At 38.0% G+C, this 24,949-nt stretch overlaps 1 protein-coding gene across 3 annotated transcripts in view; it reads left to right on the top strand.

The window, feature by feature from the left end:
- FHIP1A (FHF complex subunit HOOK interacting protein 1A) overlaps positions 1-24,949 on the top strand; it is an 82,784-nt gene that overhangs the window by 20,710 nt on the left and 37,125 nt on the right. The gene's annotated exons all lie outside the window — the stretch shown is intronic.

The following is a 24,949-nucleotide window of genomic DNA, read 5'->3' as shown; positions in this document are numbered from 1 at the left end:
GTTTTAAAGTATACATTATTATTTCAAAATTTAAATCTGGAATAAGAGAAGAAGAGTAAGATATACTGCTAATATGTAGGCCTGCAAGAACGGATTGAATTGGAAGGCTAAATGCTCATTAGATTTTGATTTGATTTTGCAGTGCTAGAATCAGTTGGGTTGAACAGAGACATATCTGAGAAACCTCTGTAGCTGTTGTCAGACAAGCTGCTTGTTCATGAGCTAAGCAATGGAGATGTTCAATGTATTTGTATATGGAGCAGTGGGGATCACTGAGTGTTTTGAAGTTGAGCTGTCCTCAGAGTAGGAATTGATGGCAGAGAAGGGAGCAGGAGAACATGTGCATAGTCCAAGCATGTGGCAGTGTTCCTGGCCATGTGCAGTCCATGGTCTCATTTAGTAGTCTTTTCATTCTGTAAATTCAGTGGGGTTTTTCTTTTTCTTTCAAAATTGTTTTTAAAATCATCAGTGCTTTTGGTAACTCTTATGGCCTGTAACAATGAATTCCATAATTTGTCACAAATTATCACTTGTGCAGAAACAGAGATGGGAAGAGGAGCTATCCAGTGGGAGGAGATTGCAAGATCCAAGTTCTGGGTATCTAAATCATGTATCACATATGAATTTTAATTTTTTAAAGACTATGCACATTGTATGTTTCAGAGCTACGAAAGTATATTGTCATTCAACTTTCTGGATTCATAGGGATTTTTTGAAACTCTGATTTGAGTTTTAACTCAAATAGAACTGGATTAATGAAAAACTAATCTGTCACCTATTGCAAACGTACTGTTGGGCTTTCTAAAGCAGTGTTTGTGGCCTTTTTCATCTTAGGTTCATATTGTGAAATGCACATTGAGTATTTCTGTCATCTTTTAAAACAAGGATTTGTACACTGTAAATATAACATTATTGAAAAGGAAATTTGGATAAACCTTTTTGCTATCCAGATTAGATTAATGAGATTTTCTGGCAGTGCTTGAGATTTAAAGTGAAGAAATAGGGTGGGAGTAAAGTAATTGATTCTATTGCCCTATGCATGGAAAGTTGGCCAAAGGCAAACTAAGCAGAATACTTGTTTCATCCCATTTTGTGGCTCTAGTAACTAAAATAAACTGTAGCTTATCTTAACCAATAAAATGGAAGTGTTTTTTTAAATATAATGCATTCCTGAAGGACATCACTTATTGAAAGTAGCATGTAGTTTGCAATATGATTTATTGTAGTATTCGTTTTGTGTTCATTCAACTTGAAAGCTTCCCCTTTCTTCTGGTGAAGTGCTACAGTGCATTTCATACACAGGCTGTCCTGTTGTAGGCTGTATTTCATGTATTGCAAAGGTGTGCAGCTGACTACTACTCTCATTTGAAGATTTGGCTTTTTGCAGCTTGTTTATGAAACACATAGAGTTTTGCCTCTCTCCTACTAGGAACATTATATTCAAGAGGAAGGGAAAGCCTCTCTCTGTATTCTAGGTGTGGCACAGAGTCAGTGTGTGACAATGTGTGAATATCTTTGCTCGAGCCTTTTTCTAAGGGGAAATCTTTGGTGACTAGGCTACCACAGAATGAGACTAACCTGAAATGATATTGAAACTTTGACCAAAGGTGTTCTTCTAGATAAAATTCCTGTAACTTGTTGACTTGATTGGCACTACTCTGGGATTTGCTTTACCAACATCAATATTTTGTTTCAGTGAAGAGCTGTTGGTGTTAGTCAGTCTAATCACTATATCAATTAAAACCTGAGTGCTTTCTGAAGCAGTTTGTGATCCTTCAGATATAAAAAGGGATACTAGAATCTAACTTGGTCTAAGTACCACTTAATATTGATTTTGTTCAACAGCATTTTTTTCACTTTATAGCTGTTGTTCACACTTAATGGCTACCTACTTATACTGAAAAGACATGTAACAACATAATTAAAAAACCCTACCCCTCAACCCTATCTCAGGATGATGATATTTAATGAGTTTTGCTGATTATTTTTACTTCCTAATGAGCTTTGCTTGGGCTGAGAGTTTGTTCTCTGTGTGTTTTGAAATTACATTGCTGATCTGTAAAATGTTCTGGATTCTGAAGTGACCTATGCAAAATATTCTTTCTACACACCAGCAGCAGACTATTACTGTTGTAGAAAGTGCTGGAGAGAGGCATCTTCATTTCAGCCTCATGATGTAATTGTTCAGATACACCCTTGAGCAACCATTTGGAACTGAAAAGGTGAATCTTTTAAAGAGGCTTTGGTAGTGAAGTTTTTACATGTGAATTCAGTAACCAAAATTTGAGTTGCAGTATAGTCATTAAAGATCTAATTACTTACGTTTTAATTTAAAAAACAGACTCCTAAACCACTCTGACTGTAATCTCATTCTACCAATGGTTCTAGTGAGTAAGTAGGCCATAATGTGATACTGGGAAGTAAGTGTGTGGACTAATAGTTCGCTGCTTGGGAAATGTCATAGTATCTTCAGTGAATGCAAGAGAATATTAAAAAGCTGGAGCCTCATCGAGTTGTGAAGGATTATAAATTAGGATAACAGATGAGGGGGACTTGATAACCAAGAAAATCTTTCAGTTCTGAGTCCTGATGGAGGTCACAACATGGAAAATCTTTCAAAAATCAAAGTGGTGGAAGTATTTCTCTTCTAAAAACACCTTAAAAACTTAAGCATAAATTTTTGCTATTTATGAATGGCAAGACAGAAACTTCTTTTTGCTGGGATTAAGGAAGTAATCCTAGGCATCATTCCAGGAGCAAGTCAGAAAAATATTATGCCTTAGAGGAACAACTTCCTTTCCTGCTCCTCCCCTTATTTTAAGGCAGTAACATTATCAGTCTGTTTTCCTTTTCAAAACTGTGTCAGCTATACACCAAAGCAGATTTTAAGGTGGGAGCTAGTCTGTTTACTGGTGCCATAGTTTTGGAATTGGTTCCCTCTCTGCTAAGGACCTTTGAGGGGAGATAGAATCGATACGGAGTTGCTTTCTCCAGGATTATTTTTCTTTTTCGCCTGGTAGGGAGAGGTACTGTCCTGCTTTTAGCTACTGGGGTGGATGAGATGCCAGAATATATGCTGGCCTTCAAGGGCCATGAGTAGCTTGGAATTGGCTCAATGCAGAGTTGAAGGTTTAATTTTGGAGAAATAAAACAGGAAAACAACAGGAAAGTGTTCTGGTTTCTGAGAAACCAGAACACTTTAAATTCCGGAGGAAGGGATGTGAAAAATTTACTCTAGAAGAATCAGGATCTTTTATTGATTTATTTGCAAAAAGAGATTAATCTCTGGGATTGTTTTCCTTAGTGGTCATATTCAGTATATCTAATGAATTTTTATCCCGTTCTGCAAGTGTTTCATATAATGTTTCCTTACATCTCCTTTATCAGTTTGTGTCCCTTACCAGAGGTACTAGGGCAGAGAATATTGCTCTTGCGTTAGTCAGTTAGATGAGACCTGGAGTCTGGTGGTTCTGGTGACATGTTGAACATGTTTGTTGCTAGTAAATTTAAATTATCCTAACATTATTGCAGAAGAACTAACACAGCATTAATTACTGTCTCTAAGTCTTCAGAATCTGGCTTCATGACTCTAAATATGCAGTTATGGTAATAAAAATCAGGGAATAATTCTGGGAGCAGCAGAGCTGATGGAGTCTCTGTTCAGGGTGGAAGCTGCACAGCCTCCTCACCCTCTATTCCTCTCAGTTTGTAGTGATATGTGCTTACTCCCTTCTGTCTTACTCTTCTGGAATTGTTGCTGAACTGACTTGTTTGTTTGAGCAGGAACTAGAGCATGAGTGTGCCAGGGATATGAGACATGGGATAGGACCTCTCTTGTGTGAGCCATGAACTGTTCTGCTGCTTCACCACAACTTTTGGAGCAATTCTTTTACTAAAAAAAACTGATCAGGGATTCTCTTGATAACTGTTTTGCTCTAGAAGGATACAGCTGAAACTAAGATGAATTGCTAATCTCTGAGTATTAAAATTCATAGCCTAAAAAGCTTTGTTGCCTCTTAAAGTTTAAGACCATGAATGCAACAGCACTCTGTTTTCCCTTCATTGGTGTAAATCTACCTTCATTTCCCTGAAAGTCAGCCTAGCATGCAGCTAGAAAGAACAATTCAAGCTATTTAACAAGATGCAGTTGAAGAAATCCAGCGAGACAAACTAAGATGAATGAACATGCAGGAAACAACTACAGTCAAAGTGAGTAGTATGCTGCATTTTAAGAAATACAAACAAGTAGGAGGGTAGGAATAAAGTGCTTGCACAGAGTAAGCCAATTGCCTAGAGCTGGGTATCCAACAATAGTTAATTTGGGAGATGAAGTTACTGTCCCGTTGCATTGCTTTCCTAAAAGAAATGAGGTAAAACTGGTCTGGCACTTTTGAAAGGCAGGGCAGCAGCTGAATCAGTATCATGAATGACCCTGTTCAGAACTTGTGGCTTTTCCTGAAACACTTCCTGAGTGTGAAGGGGGGAACAAAACAAAAAACCCTCAACTAAACAGTAAAAAACCACCTCAAACAAACAAAAAGCAAAACCAAACCAAAGGCAACAAATCTGGAGCAGAATTACTTGTTCTCTTTTATGAGTGCTTTGGTTTTTTCTATTATTATGGATTTTTTTTTAGTATTTGCATGATTATCTTACAAATATGTACTCCAAAAAAAGTCTGGTATAGGGCAGTGTATCTTACATCTGTGTCTTCTAAAATGCAAAGTAGAGAGGTCATGTAGCTGCAGTTTTAAAAGTATGTGTTGTTCTTTTTGTATTGCCTGGCATGTTACTAATAATAAGACAATGTGCTCTGTCAGCATATTTCATTTACCATGTTTCTATTAGCTTCCACAGAAGTTCTTAAGTGTTCTGCAACAATATGGGCTTTGAATCTAATTGAGACAAGTCTAGTGCTGGATACTTCTGGAGGACATAGATCTCATTCTCCTTCTCCTGACAAGTTAGAGAATTTGTGTTGTGTAAAATTTTTTTACATCTTACTTTTTAACCCTGTGAGGTATATCATCTTAGTTGAGTCTCTTAATAAAATTTGCTGTAGTAGCATACAAAAGCAGTAAGCACCTCATGATGCAGAGTAATTGTCTTTAAATTATCTATAGGGGAGTGGTTGGAACAACTGATCCCTGCGAGTGGGATTCCCACTGATATTTATCAGGTAAATGCACATCTATTGTGGTTAAATATTTTAGTTGCCACGAGTTGACTTTGCGTCCTTTCCAGACCCTGACTCCAGCACAGTTATTAGCACGAAGGTGTTCACAGGAAAGGAATCTGTCCCTGGAGCTCTTCTGTGTTTGTGGAATATAGGTAATTTTTTCTTGCTCATACGCTTATGTTTATACTCAAAGTACTCTTTAAGCTGCTTGTACTCCTAAGTGTCACTGTTTTTCTTCTATCACCATTCTGTTTTCATTCGTCTATCACCATTCTATTTCCATTCACTTATCACCATTTATCTTCATGATGCATAGCATGGATAGATGACAAAAAGATTGAAAGTGTATCTTGGGTTTATAGAAAGAAGAAATTAGTTTTTCATTTTGATAAAAATACCACTGACTTACTATGCTTATACTAGTATCTCTGTATATTACAATTTTTATTTTGGTTTCTTGCTTATTAGCTTTGGTGAGAATCACTTGCAGTCATCCTATCTGTATCTGGTATTCAAGAACTTATGCACTTTTCATTAAACTGCATGCATGATTTTGACTTTTGGATGATAGAGAATGAAAGGTGAAATGAAATGGCTACAGAGTTTTTAGAACTGAATAATTCCCTAACCAAGTTATGCAGTTACTTCAAGTGAAAAATTAACAACATACTGTGCTTGGCATTTTGATAGTGGTCCCATGTCTGGGGATTTTATTTGTTTATTTGCTTTTTGTTCTGTGGGGGATTTGTTGGATTTCTTTTTCAATGCTTTGGCACAAAGAATCAAGGACATTTATGGCGTAAGGTTTATTTAATGCATATGTAATTGTTCAATTTCTTTTTTTTAATAGATGTCTGCATCTCAAACTGCAGTTTTTATGTTCAAGTTGTAGAAATGGAGGACTTGATGTGCTTTTTAGGTATGACACTTATGGGGTTTGAACATGAATTTAGAAATACCTGTTCAGTAAATTTGCCTCTGTATTAAGTACGCAGCAGCTCAACTCCTGACAGCAAAATGCACTGGCGTGGGTGTGTATTGCTGCATGTGTGCAGGGTGGTGGTGGGGGTTTTAGCACTGCTGTACAGTGCAGAAGAGGCTGATTAGTGTTCTAATCACTATAAGTTGTATAAATCTATCTTTTGGGTTCCATTTTTTTATTATTATTTCTTTCCATCACTTTTTGCCTGGGAAAAAAGAAGGTTGGTTTTGTTTCCTACATTATTCCTGTTTGCCGAGTCTGGATGGGAAGTTTCTGTCAGAGGACACAGCAGCCTCCACAATGATACTTCTTCATTGTGGAGGCTGGAGAGAAAAGGACATAGTTCATTGCACTAGGGAGTTGTTTGGGTTGTTGTGGTATGCAGAGTGGGAAAAGACTGTATTCCTTGTACTTCCTGAGCTTGAGGAAGTAATACTAAGCTTTGCTCTACCTCTTCAGTCTCCCTGCTGCGTATAAAAGCAGTTGACAGGTGAGAGAGGCCACTGGCTGAGCTAACCCTGACAAAGGTTTCCATTCCCATCCTGGCTGAGAAGGAGAGGAGAATGTGGAAGTAGTTTTTTTGGGTTTCTGGTAAAAATAAAAACAGGTCTCAGTCCCCAGCTATAGAGGGTCTTTGGTGTGGCTGTTTCCTGTGGATTTTGAGGAGTCATTTGAACACATGGGATGTTCTTGCAAGTTGTATATACTGCAACACCTCAGAAACCTCGGTATCAGCTCTTAACTTTGATTTGTATGAAGTTACTTGGTTCTTTGACAAAGTGCTCTGCAGATTTAGGATTTTTGTACTGTGCTGGTTTGGGCTCAGGTAGAGTTAGTTTTCTACTCAGTGACGAGTATGAGGCTCTGTTTCGAATTTGTGCTGGGCACACTGTGATAATAGAGATGTTTGTGTTATTGCTGAACAGGACTTAAGAGCCAAGGCCTTTTCTGCTTTTAGTACTGCCCTGTTGATGAGAGGACATAGTCTAGCAACATGCAGAAACATAGACTTAGTTTGTGAATGGTACCACATCTGATACCTGAAGGAGTCCTGGGGAGCTGAGAGCTTTGTGTTGCTGCTACTTGAATTGTTCTGTAGAAAACAGTCTGAATTCAGTTGTAGTGATGCTAAGCCAAAACTAATGAAATTCAGCCACTGTTTCTGTGTTCCGTTCCTTTTTGGGTTCATCTACTCACTGTTGACTTGAAAATGAAACACAGGGTTTGTGTTCAGAATTAATTGTGGTTTATGTAGCAGGACTGACTTTCCTAGTGCTCTCAGTTATAAGCTTGAAAGATTCAAGCTTTGAGAAAAAATTCTGCCTAAGTGGATTTAAAGGTTAGTGTTTGGATACCTCTATTAATTGCTTAGTATTTCTTATCTAGAATTGTCAAGGCTTATCTCAGCCACTTTAGCTGAATGCTCAATTGTCATAGAATCATTTCAAGTATTAGTGCACATTTTAAATTATTCCAACAACTAAGCAGATATTACCCTGGCTCCATTACAAATGTGCTTTAAGGTGCTGAATACTTGAAGGTGACTTCCTGTTTCCAGCTTGCACTTCATCAGCAAGGTGATTTGTAACATGTAAATGTAATTGATAGCTCTGCCTAGAATCTGGAGGCTTTGCATAATTCTGTTCCTTACTGCTAATTAGTCCACTAGTCAGTTGCTTCTCATATGATCCTTTATATTTTGACAGTTCTAAGAGCAATATTCATCTTTCACAGACATTTCTCTAAAACCATCAGACATTCTGTTAAATTCACAATCTCAAGTGGGATACTGAGTGAAGACTCTGAACAGAGGTTCACAACCTAAATACTTTTGGCAGATGATCTGCCCTCTGTAAGCAGTAAACCTTTTGGTGTTCACATCTCTGCTCTCCAGCACCAATATTTGAGGTACCCTCACTGGTCTGGCTGTTGGGTCCCCTGAGGCTGCTTTCTAAAACTGCTTTCAAGGCAAGGTCCCATTCTCTGTACTTTCTGGACATTCTGTGGAGGATGAAATCAGTTCTTGAACAATTCTTAATTAAAGCAACTTGCTTAAGAAAAGCAGACTCTTGTTATTTGAGCAGTATTCTCTCTGGAGAAGAGCATGTTCCAAATACTTAATTATTTTAAAAATTCTGTCTGTGAAGATGAAATTCTATATGAGTCTCTGTTACAGTAATCAATTGGTTTGAGAATTGATTAGATTATTGCTAGTGCCATGAAGATGTCTTTAAGTAGAACTTTGTGGCATTTCAGTGCAAATGAGTAATAAGAGATGGATGTATGCCAGACTTACTTTTATAAAATTGTAGTAGAAGAAATTATTTAAAGCTTTCTCTTGCATTGACATGCTATAAATTGAGCCTATGAAGAACTAAAAAAGTCATAGAGAATAGGAATCGGTTAGAGCTGGGTTGGGTTAATTTTGTGCCTGGATCTTTGTGCTATGCTTCTTAGCTGGTTTCTTTGTTATTTTGAATTCAAGGAGAAATGTGAAAAAAGTTGTTTGTGTCCAACAAAAGAAGGGGCTCTAGCTGATAAAAATTAGGAATAAGTCCATCTGGTTGCAAGAGTTGACCTGAGCTGTCCTTTGTTTTCTCCATCATTGATTCTGCCATTGCATGTGATGAGGGGAAAATATCCATAGTGCAGGAACTAGTTGAGGTTTCCAAAAGCTTTAACTCAGGATGAGAATAGTGGCTGACACAAACCACTCAGATCTCTGCTGTCATCTACTGCTTGAGGAAGTGGCATACCATCATCCAAAGTATTACACTCCTCACTATTAATCTGTTGACTGTTGAAGAGGAACCATGTTCTGAGGGTGTGTTGTAATTATTTCTGTTTTCTGTGCACTACCTCTTGCAACCTCACAGTGCAGAATAATACAAAATGCAAATTAAACAAGTTTAATGACCATCCCAAAAACATGGCTTGGGCCGTAACTCAAGTCTCAGTTTAGTCTGGTCATCTTATGTCAGCCTAATGTCCCATGAGATTATTGTTTGTGCTGCTTTGCACAGGAATGCAGATGTGAACATGTTTTTTAGATGAAGATTTTCAAGATGTGTTGTTCTGCTTCAGGCTGGAGCTTTCCTCTATACCTCTCTGCTTTTTTTTTTTTCCTGTATGGTGGTGCTGTTGTTTCTTTCCTAGCAATAAATATGGCTGTCTAACATTCAATTTTTCAGCACATACTCTGCTCTTAATGAATGTGATCATTTACACAGTGTCACTGTAGTATTGGCATGCTAAATAATTTAGAGAGCTGTGGCAGGTAGATAGCTCTGTGGTATCTATGTTACTATGGCAATACATTTGCTTAATGTAAATATTAGTCATTCTGACCCTATGAATCTCAGAGCTTCTGACATTATTAGCTGTGTCTGGGAGGTGGGGGTCTGTGTATCTGAAAGAAAAGTTGTTCATGGTAATATTAATAGTTTTAAGATTACTTTCTTTTTCATAATTCCTTCTGCTTTGTGACCAAGCTGCATAATCTATTGATTATAATGAACACAGCAGAACATTTCTCCTGTTTCTTAATCGTGGTTGTAGTGCAGCTCTGTTATAAAGAAGTATATAACTGTATTCTCATTCTCCAAAACTTCAGCTGATTGAAATGATAGGAAGTAAGATCTTGAGGTCCATCAACTGCGCTCCTGATCACACAGTCAAAGCAGTTTAGGAGCACAGGAAATAAAAGCAAACTCGGGAGAAAAATTTCAGGGGTATTAGGCTGAGTTGCCTGACTTGAAGAGGAAGTTAAACCTACAAGGCTTTTCCATTCCCTCTGTGGGTACCAGCAGGTATGGAATTACTTAAGAAATACCAAATTTTTCTGAAAATTAATGCAGAAAAATATGTTAATGAAGATTGTTTCTTAAATAGTTTTTTTAGATTTTTTCAGTCCATTTTTATGAACCATTTTCAGGGAAAATGAACTACTTTCTGCAAAATCTTCTCTTTATTGCTAACTTATTCCTGATTGTATGGACTATTCTTTGTTACGATCTGCTAGCACCTTTGAGGCAACAAATAGAAGTGGAAAAAGAATTAAATAACAGTTCATGGTTGATGTAAAAGCTCAGTCACTTCAAGCTGTGAATACTGAATATACACTGGTAGTATTTTGTAACATTTTATGAACTTTTTGAAACCTTGATGTGTTCAACTGCTAAGCTTAAGATCAATTTTAAAAAGATTTGTCAGAAATGTGTTACCCTTTCCCTGTGTTTAGAATTGTCACCACCCTTTCTGTCAAAATCTGTAACACAGAAAAAGAAAGCATGGTAAGCAGCAAATGATATCTTTAATTATTTGTAGGGTGCATTATACCGGAAATATACATATTTCTGTGTGCTGCAGTCTGACATCAGTGCTCAGCGTCTGGCTGTGTTTGGCCTCTTATCTGTCAAATAATGAAATAATTTAAAAAAACAGCAGTAGTAGCCAAGCAAAGACTTTTGGTTTCTTTGAATTTCACAGAAGAGATTTTGCTGGACTTGTATAAGTGCTTTTTACTTTTTCTGTCTCTGAGATGATAAAACTTTTGCTGTCAGTGCTTGCATGTAAGGCAAAATTCCTTACTGGACAAGAATACAAACTAGAGTTGTTAGTTGCCTTTCCATGGCACTGATGCTCACAGATGCTAGTCCAGAACTCAAGTTAACCTAGGAAAATTAATTATTTACCACATAGGTTTTCTTGACAAGCCTGCCTCTGGGAATACTATGCTGTTAGCTGTCTCTTCTTTAAAAATACAGTATGCTTTAGGTGTATCTGTTGATTATAGATGTGGAGAAGTATTGAAACATTTAGATTCAGAATGCCTACCAAGTATTAGCATGGTTGAAATAGTAATTGGAGGAGCTTCTCTGATCATGCTTTTAGTAAACAAACCATGTTCATAAAATAGCTTGGGAAAAGCCAAATCCAGCACAATATATTGGAGGAAAAGGATTGCAGAGGCACATTCTACTGTGTGGGAAGAACCTGTGTAGATAGAGTTGCTCCTCTGGAATCAGGCTGGCAGGGTTTTCCCTTAGGAAAAGAGACTTGATGGTTCTGCGTTTTCAAAGTCACAAGTAACCATTTTCAGGACACATTTCTGTGAGGGATACTTTGAGCCCTCAACAAATGCTCTTTTCTAGGTTTGGCTTCAGGACGTGATGTGTGCCATAGAACCCAGGTGAAGAGCATGGCAGAGCAGGGGGAGGGAGGGGATGAGGTGTGTGCTCCATTGGCATAACTCATACTAAATGGCTCTGGTGGAGGCTCAGCTGGCTTGGTGAGCTTGTGGCATATAGAATCTACCACTGAAGTAGACTGCTCTCTGGGGTTGTTGTGGTTTGTTTTGTTTGTTTTGTTTGTTTTGTTTGTTTTGTTTCCTTTTGTTTCCTTTTGTTTCCTTTTGTTTCCTTTTGTTTCCTTTTGTTTCCTTTTGTTTCCTTTTGTTTCCTTTTGTTTCCTTTTGTTTCCTTTTGTTTCCTTTTGTTTCCTTTTGTTTCCTTTTGTTTTCCCCAGCTGCAGTCCAGGCCCAGGAATGCTGGGAAGCAGGGATGCTGTGGAATCCTCCACAGAAAGCCATATACCAAATCTCTTTTTTTTGACCTCCACAGCATTTCTTTGCTCCTACTGCTGAAATATGGCATGCCTGTATTTTAAAGCTTGGCTGAAGAAAGTAGAATGGACTGTGTTACAAGCTAAATGTTAAAATTGGGTGATAAATTGAAAGGAACAAAAGTGTGTTCAAAAAAGCAGTTGCATTGAATGTTTCACGCATTCAATGATTTGCTCAGTTAGTTTCTTTTGCTGTCACAGTGCAAGTACCTTTTCACTTTTCCTCACAGAAGAAAAAAATATAATTGTTCTGCAGTGCCTTTTTTACATGTGTAATGAATGTCTGCTTTTGAGTATTACCTTACAAATAAAAAGCGGAAATTTTCTGTGATTTTATCTGTAGTTTTTTATGCTTTTTGTTGTCATTATTTATATTCTACTTTGAAAGGGCTGTTGTGCAGTCTTATGTATGACTCTCCTAGAGGAAGGAGAGCTGGCACCACTCTTGTGTTGGGATTGGGAGATCCTAGAGGAATTATGCATCTCAATCTTATGCTAACGGAAAATTATTTTTAGACTGGCATGTGTGAGTCCTCACACTGGGTACTGTTGATCCAAGGATAGCTGGCACTTAATTATCCCTTCTAATTTTCTTTCCATTGCTGTATTTGCTCTGACAAATACATTGTGGAGATTAAAATGGGAAGAATATTATGGCCCTTGTCTTCTCTCATATTATCCTTAAAAATAATTGTTGTCCATTTAAGTGCTTACATAGATGTGGTATAAAAATACATGGGCTAGTGTGAGGTCTAAAGCGTATTTTTAGTATCCTTTCCAGCAAATGGAGGTGTTTTTATTGTTACATTTGTAGTTCTGACAGAAGATGGTGAAAAAGATGAGAAAAAACAACAGGTATGGTTTCCAGGGTTTTGTTGTTAATTTTGTTATCTCAGTGCTTTCTTTTTCTGTTAAGGATTAGAGAGTATATGCCAAGCTTAATTTAATGTATTGTAGATACAAAACTATATGTAACTTAATCCTTGCTGTTACTGCACTAAGACAGACACTGTTGAAATTGTAGTAATGAGCAATGTTTATGTTGATGTTGTATTGTTAGAAGAATATGGCTTTGGGTTCTCAGAAAGATCAGGAAAAGGCACAGAAGGCTTGTGCTTTCTCACAGCATGATCTCAACAGGTGTTTATTTCCAGGTGCAGAACACTTAACTTCAGAGCTACAGTAATACTAACGGATGTGATTCTAACATCCTGCTCGGTTATTATAGTTTAATGCCACTCAGCATTATAATTAGCTTTACTAGACATTAATAAGTGGGTTTAATATTCAAACCATGGTGTTGGAGTTAAGTGTGCCAATGAACCTTATCAGTGGAGCAAAATGTAAATTTTAACTCATTTATCTCATTAGTCTTTAATAAGGCTGTGCTTCACAAATCATGGCTGCATCATTCGCTGATTATACCCTCTGATCTGCTAAGCAAAATAGCAGTCTAATAATAGACATACATTGCATAAAATTCTTCCACTGGTGTTCTGAAACGCTTCATGTATCCTTTTTTTTTCATTTAGGGGGCCTTGATTGTGTCTTATCTCTTCTGCACAATGCCAAAATATAGAAATGAAGGTAGAGACAAGAATTAATTTCTCGTAGGCCCTGGATTTAGAGGTGTTTTGCCAAACAGGAGTTTGTGATGGGCTGTAAGTCTTGGTGTGTAGTCTTTAAGAGTGTGGTGCATAGGGATTTTGAGTTTTTGGGACAGGTAAATGGCCGGACAGTCAACTGAATAATGTTGACTTGCTGCTTTAGTAATAATCAGAGCTCCCCTGATTGTTGGTGGCTCTTGTCCTTGTATTAAGGGAGAAACTGAGCTGAGTGATTTGTCTCAGGCTCATGTAAAAGGGAAGAGAATTGGAGAAGGTAAAGTCTCGTGGCTTGAGCTCTTGTATGCAAGCAGTTACCATTGTAACTCGTGATGATGACTGTTGTGTGCCCTGCATGTCATTCAGAACAAGCAAGAGGAAATTCAACGTATTTGAAGTAATTATTCTAGCAAGTCCAATTTTGATGCTTTTCCCCAGCAAGTTGCTCATATAGCATTGTCGAAGCCTAAAGAAACTGGCTCAATTCTTCTAGAAACTTTAAAGCTTTGGAGGTTTCTCAATAGATGTTGGTAAGATTCACTGACTGGGAGTGAGCAGGGGTGATTCTGGTGTCTGAGGCAACAAAACTCAGTCATTCCACTTGTAAGCTGATATGGTTTGGGTTTGCTTCCATGTGGTCTTATATTTTGAAAAAATTATACTAGCGTTCTCAGATTGAATTATTTAATGTTTGCATTTCTTTCTAGAGCAACATTAAAGCAATATTTCAGGTACATGGTCTGTTATGACAGAATCTGTTTAAATGGTTGCAAGGGGGAATCTCTTTTCTTATCATAGTCTGTTAAACTGATATTTAAACATCTTTGTAGTGTGCTGAGGGACGTTAGCAGTGTATTTTAATCGCAGCAACTACTGCTCACAGGGTCACAGAGCCTGTTGATTACTTTTGGAGGTAGATGGACTATGCCAGTAGTCCTCCTTCACAGGACTGTGTTGTATTTTCTGTGTTGATCTTAGTGATGGTCAGATGGTAGGTAGGTACATTGTCACAGAGAAAACTCATTTTTTTCCCTGCTTAGAGAAAATCACAGATTTGTCTCCCAGTCCTACTGAGTTAGAGGATGGAGGGGCATTGCCGCAACCCCATCTGTACACATGGAATCCAGTGGCTTTCATTTTGAAGTTGTCAAGTTTGAGGACTGATTCTTTCCAATTAGGCTGATTGTTGTAGTATCCATAAGTGCAGCCTTTGGTACTGGCACTCCTGAAGAGAGGCTTTCATAGGATCATAGAATGGCATGGGTTGGAAGGAACCTGAAAGATTATCCAGTTTCAGTCCTGTCACCATGGCCAGGGACACCTTTCACTAGTCAAGGTTGCTCAGGGTCCCATCTAACTTGGCCTTCAGGGATTCGGCATCCACAACTTCTCCACGCAGCTGTTCCACTGTCTCACTACCCTCTGAATAAAGAATTTCTTCCTATGGCCTAATCTAAACACCTCTTGTAGTTCAGAAACATTTTCCCTTGTCCTATCACTGTCTGTCCATGCAAAAAATTGCTCTTCCTCCTCTTTGTAAGACCCATTAAAGTACTGGAAAGCTTTAGTGAAGTCTCCCTGGAATCTTCACAGCTCTCTCAGCCTGTCTTTGTAGAAGAGCTGCTCTAGCCTTCAGGTCATCTTTATGGCCCTCCTCTGGACCTGCCCTAACAGGTCCACATCTTTCTTGTGCTAAGAACTGTAGACCTGGGTGCAGTATTCCAGGTGTGGTCTCACAAGGGCAGGTTTTCCTTCTATCCTTCATTAATTTGTCATATATATTTGGTTTTATGCTGACTTACTAGTAGCAGCATTTATTTTCAGTTAGTTTTTTCAGCACAGAGACTTGGTTGAATGCAAATGCTTCATAAAGTCACCAAAGTGCTTCCTGAGACACTCTGTGATTCTCAGGGCTGAGGATAATGTCTTCCAGAGTAAAAGTCTCCTTGAGAACAGCAGGGATGTCTGAGCTACCTGACAGTTCTGAAACAGGAAGAAAGGGCTTCATTATTGCAGTGGCTGTGGCATGAGTTACTGTGCAAGTATAATGTTATGCAAATATAATGTGGGGCGAGGTGAAGATAAAACAGAATGGAGATTGCAGTGTATGTGGTGATGGTAGAAATACGGTGAGTTTTGTTTTAGCAGAGGGATAGCTGGTGAATGATGTAACAATTTGGCATATTCTTAAGTGCTTTCATAACTGATGCATCAAAACAAAAAAATTGGTTTGACATATGCTTTCTACAAGTCAAAGGGTGGAAGAATAATCATAAATTTTTAAATTCAGTGTCAAGAACCATGTCCTCAGGAATAAAGTAGGAGGTCTCACTTCCAAACGTGCCGTGGTTACAGCTGACAGCTGTTCAAGGTCTGTGCATACAGACAGACTGTCTCGTGCCTCTGTGAGCTGCTTCTGTCTTCAGCCTGGGAGCTCTCTGAGGACTGGTGTGTCAGATCTGAATGTGGGATACTGTAGCTTCTGCAGCTCTGGCAGCCTCACACGGAAGGACAGAAGTGGAGGTGAGAAGCTGCAGGGCTCCCCAAGACATACACAGACACTCCTCACTTTCAGAACTGTGCAGACAGGAATGAACAACTTGGTGATGGGTGGAACCTGTGCTTTCCCACGCCTGTGGAAGCCTCCATAGGTGTTACAAAATTAGATGGGAGAGGCTGTGGTTTGACTTTGGTTGTCGATGCCGAGAAGCAGTCCTGCCAGGGCTGACATCCAACTCTCTTATTTACTAGGGTTTCAGTGTTGGTCATTCCAAGTGTTAAAAAGCTTAAATAGTAATTAGATTTAATTTTTACTTGACTCTGATACTTGCTTCACCTTTTAGTAGATACATTCGTGAGGTTCTGTGTTTTTCAGAGCACTCCTTTTATAAGATGAATAGCTTTCATTTGCAATTTGTTAGGTTATTTGCCTTCTTTTACTCTCTAGGGTGTGACAGTTGCTAGTTTATCTGCATTCCTTCCTGGACTAGAAAGACACCTGTATTTTTGCTCATGTTTTCTCAAAGGTTCAAAGGCAAGACCAAAAAAAAATTATACAGAATTGTTATCAAAGTGTCAGATTACATTTTTTTTTTTTTTTTTTTTTTTTTTTATAAATTGTTTTTCTGATGGTTTATCAGTTGGGTTGTTTTGTTTTGGGTTTTTTTTGCGTGCTGGCAACATGTCTGAGACAGGTGTTATACAGACTATATATGTTTCATTTTGGGCCTATGCATCCATATGTTTTATTATCCAGGGAAAGGCATTCACAGGAACGGGAGATGCTGTAATGATATTCAGTTTTCAGTTGCAGAAGACTAGGTGGTGTAAGAGTGTAAAATATTTTCACAGTAGAGTAGCCTTATATTAGGAGATCAGAGATGCAGAATTAATTTGCACTCTGCATAATGGAAAACCTAACACTGTGTACATGACACAAATAATTTTATTCCTAGGAAAGCTGGAGAAGCTTCAAGGGAAAAACATCTACCACCTGTAAAAGATGCAATGTAACTAAATAGAAATGGAAATACAAATAACCTGTAGATTTTTCTTTGATCTGGCTTTTTATGCACTAAACATCATAGAAGTGCCAACACTCAATTTTGGATTTTCTTGTTTACTACCATATGTATTAAAGGCAAAAAATTTAACATACGTGTAGGAAATTGTTGTCTGCCAAAGTCCACCCAACATGCAGATCTGTACTAATACATTAAATTAAGAGTGTCAATGCAGGGGCCAAGGTTGTTTTTCCATGGAACTATGCTCATAGATAAGTTATTTAATTGAGGTTCTTTGTTATAGGAATTAATATAACATGAGTCTTCAACTTCTGCTTGTCTGCTCTGAGATGGAATAGAAAGGAAGAGGGAGAGCAATGTTTCCTATGACATGAATACCTGGGGTTTTGTGCATTAGGAATGGGGAGTTGGAGAGGTAGGACAGGATTTTGTAAGGAAGTGTTTATTTTGCCTTTTTTTTCCCCTCTTTTATTTTTCCACCCCTTTGTTTTTCAGTGTACAGTGAGATATAATGATTTGTGTGTCTCATCTTAAACGCTAATGTTTATTGAGTGGTTTTGCCCAAATTTGACAATTGCAAATCATAAAAAGAATTTTGCAAGGGGCTTTCTCTTTGTCAGACTTGAACATAATTTAGGACAGAGGAAGTTTACTAGTTTTTGGAGCTTTCTCCAAGCTAAATTGGAAATGTCTGATGCAAACAATATTGGTTCACAGAGTTCTGTTGTTTCTATCTTTCGATTCTTTTAAAGAAGGAAAGAATGCCAACATTTATGGTTTTAAAGTATCAATCCACTAAGTATAACGTTTTGACGCAAAGCCTACTTATTTAATATGAGGCAATAGATATACATAGGGCAAGATAAGAAAACAACATTTCAGATTTTAGTAGCTCATTAAGTTGGCAGGTTTGAGGAGTAATTTGTGATGGGCTTTTGCCATCCTAGAGTGCACTGAAACAGTTGTCCTGAAGCTCTGTAACAGGATGCTTTTGGTCATTCTCTTTGTTCATTAGTTCACCATGTCACTAACATGCCATCATTTCAGAGTGTAGGAAATAATATTGACTTGGTGGATAAGTAGCTTGGGGTGGTAATTATCTCTAAAATGAATAGTTTCAGTAACTGTGTACAGAAGATAAATGACAAATTCAAGTTATCTAGTCAGTTATTACAGTCTGTGTACTATAATGAACATATTGAGGGGTATAGAAGGGTTTTACTGTGTTATAGCTGCATAAATTTCGATAGAGTTATAAACTGATTTTTTCCAGGAAAAAGAGAACTTTGTATTGCAAATGAAGTTTTGGGAGGAGAAATAAATATGATTATAGACTAAGTATTATGTTAACAACTATGCAATAACCATTCTATACATAAAAATTTTGATTTTATGGAATATTATGTCCTTTTCTGGTGCTTTTAGTGTGAAAGAGAAACATAGAGAGATGTATCATGTGCATGTGAACAAGAGGGCAATTCCATCTGCAGAGCTGGAAGTTCTTTTCTCAGTGCAAACTTGGCAACAGGCCTCTTGGGAGGATTGATTGTTGTTTGGTTTCTTTGTTTATTGGTCAAATAATCAAGGTAGTCTTAATGCTGTTTTGCTGCTGATTCTTGTGTTTGAACTATATTTAGAATCTGCAGAATCAACTCAGAGTGTGGAAATTAAAAAAGAATTGTGGCTTCTGTATCATGAAACACAAAATGTTTAAAATATATGTGTATTTGCATTTTATTGTGATCAGTGCGGAAAGCACACACATCTTCTTTAATGTCACTTTGTACACTTGAGAACATTATTCTTGGACTTCTTATGCTTATTATAATGAGTAATTTGACATGTTGTACAAATCACTTGAAAAATCGTCTTACATATTATTGCTGTAGCCATAAAATATATAGCTTAATCTTGTTTTCTGTAATCTACATATGATAATTATAGGTATATTGATAACATTTTTCTAGACTGTCTTTCTCTTGGGAAGGTAGTATTTCCTGTACTGTGTGCTAGTGTTCTGAAAATAGTTTTAAATCTTCAGAGTGTAGAGTCTTCTACTGCTTTGCTGGTCTCATTCATCTTCCTGTCAGGAAGGCTTTCTAGAAAGGTAACTTAATAATTTCCTATGAATTTATTTTATACTTTTAGCTACAGAAACTGTTTTACCTTTCTCAAAAAACAATCTAAACCACAAAAAAACGGTCCATCACTTCAGCATCGCATCTTCAGGAAGCATGTGGTTTCTCTAAATTGTGAGCATGTTGGAGCTGGGTTTGTGTGTCACACAGGTGTCAGAATTATGTTGGAAAGCAAAATTGATGCACAGAGTGCATGGGTCACTTTGATTTCTTTCTTCCACTGGCATAATAAGAACAAAGTAGGTTTTGTCAAATGTCTGCTTTCTGATGTGTTGCTCCCTCCCACTCCTGGATACTGATGAATTTTGAAATAAACCCTGTACATATTCCTAATAAAGATGAGGACTTTGACAACAAATTTTAGCAGTAATTCACTTCAATTATGGCAAAAATTGACTAATCTAGACATAGCATGGCATATTTGTAATTGACTATATGTGAAGTAATGGAGAGCAGATTCATTCACTCAGTGACTTGTGCTGTGCCCTCTGGGGTTGTGTTGTTTCTCTTTGAAACTTGGTATGGAAACATATGCAGTACAAAGTTTTAAACTGAGGTTTGTTTTGCTTGTGATGTCTGTCTCACACAGTACAACACCAAATGCTTTTTTCTGTGGGCCTTGGACATTTTTATGACTTGGTTTTCTGTGGAAGTAGTCTTCTCTGGGGTCATCAATTTTGTTGGTGATGTGGGAATGAACCAGCAAAGCTAAAGCCTTTGAGCTGATTTCAGTACAATGACATCTACATTCTTTAGTGTGTAGGTAGAAAAGAGCTCTTCTGAACTGCCATCTTAAGGCCTTTTTTAAAAAATTCATTTTTAATATCCTATATTCTAGTAGTAGACTAGACACCTCAGTCATACGGTGCCAGAATGCCATTAGGAAGAGAGAGGTTTCTATCTTGGATTTTAAGAACCCTAGCTGCTGGGTTTTTATTACGTTTTTAACCAATGTAATCTAATGAATCCCTAATTGTTACTGAATTGTTGCCTTTCTGTAGTAGGCTAAATGTGAGGATATAAAGTGCAACAGAGAAACAGGTTTATTATATGCCTTATCTCTCATAAAAAGATTCAAGTCATACCATTAATATAACAACCATATTTTTTTTCTTTATCTAGCTTCAGAATTATGACCTAGGGATATGAATATGTAGTTCATTCCTCCTGGGACTTTGCAAACATAGCTTCAGTAATTGTATGCTCTCAAGTTCCAGTGAAATTGCCTGTGTGCAAATGAGTATGGTAGATGAACATACCCTGTGGTGTAACAGGTAAATCGGGCCTTTCCTGAGCAAGTCAAGGTCTCTGTCAAGTATTTGATGTTGCTTAATTCCTGTTTTCTTGAGCAGTAAGTGCCATTTCTCTTCTGTGACCTTTGATGAACCTGGTAGTATGACCTTTGATGAACCATCTTTGCTGGTTAGCTGTTTATCTTCCAGGGTACACTGGATGTAATTTTAGCCTAATCCTTCCATGCATATTGGACCATACTACCTAACTGGCATCTCTGTTCTTTGATTTTGGCTGACCCGTGCAGCAGGAGCCTCTGAGGGCCTGGGGTGTGGCTTAGCCTGTGTCCCAGTGAATAGGCTGCCAGCAGGAGTTGATCCTGTTGCTTGCCCTTGAAGCAAGCCTGTTTATGCCAGTGTAGCACTGCTGGGCTGGGGCTGTCAGCTGGGCCTTGGTGCATCACTGCTGCTTGCTTGCTGCGGGGGAGTTGCCTGTTCATGTGTCTGGAGAACCATGGAGTTATTTAATGCTGGAACCTAGACTTCCTGATGTATAATACTATAAGATTATATAGATCACATGAAGAGCTTAGTAGTAGCCCAGTTGAGCTAATGTGAATCTACAATAAGTATGTGAGGAGTGTAGCTCCCCAGATATTTGATAGAAGATGAATTTTTAACTGAAGCAGACTGACTGTAGATGGGACAGGAAGATTTTTTGTCTCATTATAAAACATACTCTGTGCAATTTCTCTCATGAGAGTGATCGTTAGGCAGTCTCTGTGGGGACAAGGCACAAGACATTCTTACTTTCATGTTAGCAGGTTGGATTAAATTGTGCTTGATGAGAACAGATTGATACTTTGGTTAACTACATTGCTTTACAATTTGTGGTGACTCATTCTCTGTTAGGCTTTTAAGCAGATAGCTTTATCAGTGTAAAATGTATTTTGTCCCACCTACACATGGAAAGCTTAACATCTTTGCAAATACTGGGTAGAAAAGCTGGATTGAAGAAAGCTGCCTAAATGTGAAATGCTTGCTTGCGGTAGACAAAGGACAGGAGAAATTGGGACTGCAGCACTGACATATGAAACAACAAATGAAGAAGGAAGATGATTGTTCACAAAGTTTAAATGATCCTGCTAGTAATCTGATTCTGCTTTCTTGCTAGTAGAGCTTCTGAAGGTGAGTAGGAGTTAATGAAAATAAGAAGAATTCTGTGATGCAGTGACTTTTAACCACTGTTTTGCAGTTGCCTACTGCAGACCTACTGCTCTCCAGTGAACAACAGGTAATCCTTCTGCACTCTGGTGGTAATTGTATAGGATTGTTAAGGGTGGGGATGTGACTGTTCTTCCTAGGCTTTGGTTTTGCAGCAAAACTTCGGCACAAACACTATGAATCCTTTTCTTTGAAAGCATTGATGTCTTCCTTTGAAACACTATTGTTAGTAAGATTTAAACCCTCTCCCTGATCATAGTTCCTAAAGAAATTCTGACAAATTCATGCAGAAGACTTTCTTTTCAATCAAAAGTAAACAAATCCTGAACAAGGTCCCTTTTAAGTTGAAACTAAGTTGAGGCATGCTAAAAATTACGACTCATTTTTCTTCTGTCTTCCTTTATCCACTTATCAGAGACTGCAGAGGTGTGATTGCATAGCTATAAGCAAGACCGTATAATTTCCCTCTACTTCTTTGAAGTGGTCTGATTTCAAGCCCCTTTATGCTACACTGATCCATGAAGAAGTTTTGATGTGTGCTGTTTCTTTCTCTGCCATCAAGGCTTCTCTGTTGCCTCTTGTGTACCTGGACTGCCAGTATGGAAAGCTTTGGCCTGTAGAGAGCAAAAGTGTGCAGCATCTGGTAACAGAGGTTTGCTTGTGTTTGTGAATTGTTGAGCATGGCATCTTAATGTCCCAACAGCAGACAACCTTGATAAATTGCAGAGCCTTGCAGCATATTTTATGCCTTCTTTACTGTCTTACTGTATTAGACAGCATATCTTTTGTCTTTGTTATGCATTGCCAGAGAAACCCCAATCCTGCAGACTTTTGTGCTGGTTTGTTTTGGTTTTTTGTAAATGCAAAAGTGAAATTTTGGGAAGAGACACTCCATTGTGAGAAGACTTTACAAGGGATTCTCTGCTAGGCTGTTCTTCCTAGTGTACTTTACAGTAAAATAAGTACTTCTTTTGATTGAGGTGTTCAGCCCTGTAATCAGCTGTGCGAGAAGAGCTGATGGCTTCCAGGCTTCTGAAGGAAAACTGAACACAGATATCCTCCCATGAACCCAATGGCTGAGTCTTGTGGGCTGCTGCATTTCTTCAACTGGAAACAGGCCGAGTTGTACTAAAGCGTTCTGAAATAGCTCTAGAAGGCATATGTAAGTGGGCTTGACCTTGTGATAGGGTTAAACAACTGATAGATAAGATATGAAAAATTTACCTGCTAAGAAGGTTCTATTACTGTGTGGCAGAGTCAAAGTATTAAACTGAGCAGTGGCTTTTGGAAGTAAAATTTTGAATGGACTGTATGAGAGGTATATTCATACTTGTCAGGGTTATCAGATGGTGGAGTAATAGCTTGATCAGGATTTAGCAGAGGAAAAGGGCTAAACTATTGTAAAATTTTAATCATGAACTGATTAAAATAAGTGGTTACTTTTGTTCTTAGTGGTCCCTGAGTTCACTTCTACTTTTTCTTGCATGAATTAATGTTTTGTAAATTAATTTACTTCCTCACCTTTGGACTCATTATGGTCAGGTTATTTGTCTTGTTTAATTGAAGTGAGATTTAATTCACAGGGAATGATGTGATGTTACATTTAGTGTTGCACATTTGGTCTTGCAATATAATCAGGTAAACCTAATCCAGTAACAAAATCTGCTTACAATAAGTGTAGTCTGTCTGCCACTGCTATTACCACAGCATGCTGTTACACTGAAATGTATCTTACAAGATAGTCTCTCTTCCAATTCAATTACCTTTTTTAAAGAGGGACTCTGTTTTTAGGATGTGTTCTGTGACCACTTAAGTTGTCAAAAGCTTTTTGAAACGCTATTACAGAGTTTGAGGTCTTTGAAGCCTACACAATCTATTAGTGTTTTGTATTACTAAGGAAATCCCAGCATCCCAAGACACTTTCGAAACTGGAAATATTTGCTTCCTTAGGGGAATTGATTTGAACTTAGAAATATTGTTGCACATTGCAGTCTGCAATGCTGTCTTGTTAATTTTAGATTAGAGATGATTAAAAAGCTGTAGTTGGGAGGCTGTGAGGATAATGTCTGTGTTCTTCAATTACTCTCAGATTTCTGATCCAGCAGCTGGGCTAGAGGCAAGTGAACTAAGCCCTTGTCAACAATGTTTGCTGCAGACAAGTTGTTTTCCACTAATTATTTAAATTTGCTATTTTTGTTCTTCATTTGATACTCTGTATAGTCTGTTTATGATCACTTTTGTGAAGTAGGAGGAAACATTGAGAGTGTGAAACGTTATAGATGTTATTGTTTGTCAACACAGAACAAATTATTTTTTGGGGATTATTTCTTATTAAAGAGGCTTTAATGTTGGGATTGTACGTATGTGCAGTATATATTTCTAGGTGCAGATTTCAGTTATAGAACATAAATGCTGGAGATGAATTTGCTATTTTACAGTTTGTTGGTCGCATATTCACAAAGATCTTTACCAAGCAATAGGGTGGTGCTTGTGTCTGTAATAACAAGTAGAGTAAATAGACCAGGCAGGATGCATGAAACATCAGCTTGAGAGGACCTTCCTAAAAGGTTTCTGTGATTGATAGCGTAGACATTTCTAGAGTTGGCAACACTGAAAGTCCTTGCTATTCTGATCTAGACTCATCTAACAAAGATGCAATTTGAACCAAAATGCTGGCAGGTTTTGTTGACTTGTGTATCTGAGAATTTGCTGTGTTGTCATTTGAGTTCCCGTTTTCCAAACTGAGAAATAGCAAGAAGCTCTTAAGTATCTTGGATAAATAGAACCTTAGGAGTTGTTATGCTGGAGATGAGGGGACACCTGCTTGTCTTGAAGGCTTCTTTTGCCAAGGCTGTAGATGTTCTTTTTATGTGGTGGCTGGACATAGAATATCCTTGTGTAGGAAAAATGTCCACTCTCCAAGTGCTGGCTACAGCAGTCATCTGCCTCGGCAGTAAGCTGTTAGCAGGGGCAGAACTTGAATGTTCAGTGCCATAGTGATGGTTATAAATTCTTACACAAACATTGATAACTAAATAGCACTCTTGTGGAAAGTGAGCTTTCCTACTGGACACACAAACGTAACAGTGGCTCTGTCACTGGACCTCTTGGCATCTTCGCGGATTTTGAATGAGTGTCAAGATGTATACCATTTCTATTCATTTGAGATCTTTTCATAGGTGCAGAGAAGCAGGCAATATTTCATGAATCTGAAGCACCAGTATGGAACTATCAAAAAGCAGTCTGTTTAGAGAGCTAAAAGATAGGGTAGGGTCTGTCTGGCGGTGAGGGAAAGAATCCTGTCTTGATGTTTGTGGAGTAGCATCTGAGGCCGGGATAGGAAAGATGCACAAAGAAAAAATATGAGGAAGACAGAAAATTGCAAAGGCTAGGGAGGACAGAGAGTTAAAACAGATTAGAAGGGAGTAGAAGAGAGGGTAATGG

Source organism: Prinia subflava, chromosome Z (assembly GCF_021018805.1).
Source record: "Prinia subflava isolate CZ2003 ecotype Zambia chromosome Z, Cam_Psub_1.2, whole genome shotgun sequence".
In the NCBI taxonomy this organism is placed as follows: domain Eukaryota; kingdom Metazoa; phylum Chordata; class Aves; order Passeriformes; family Cisticolidae; genus Prinia; species Prinia subflava.
The sequence above is the reverse complement of the archived record's forward strand: the minus strand, read 5'-3'. Positions and strand labels throughout refer to the sequence as shown.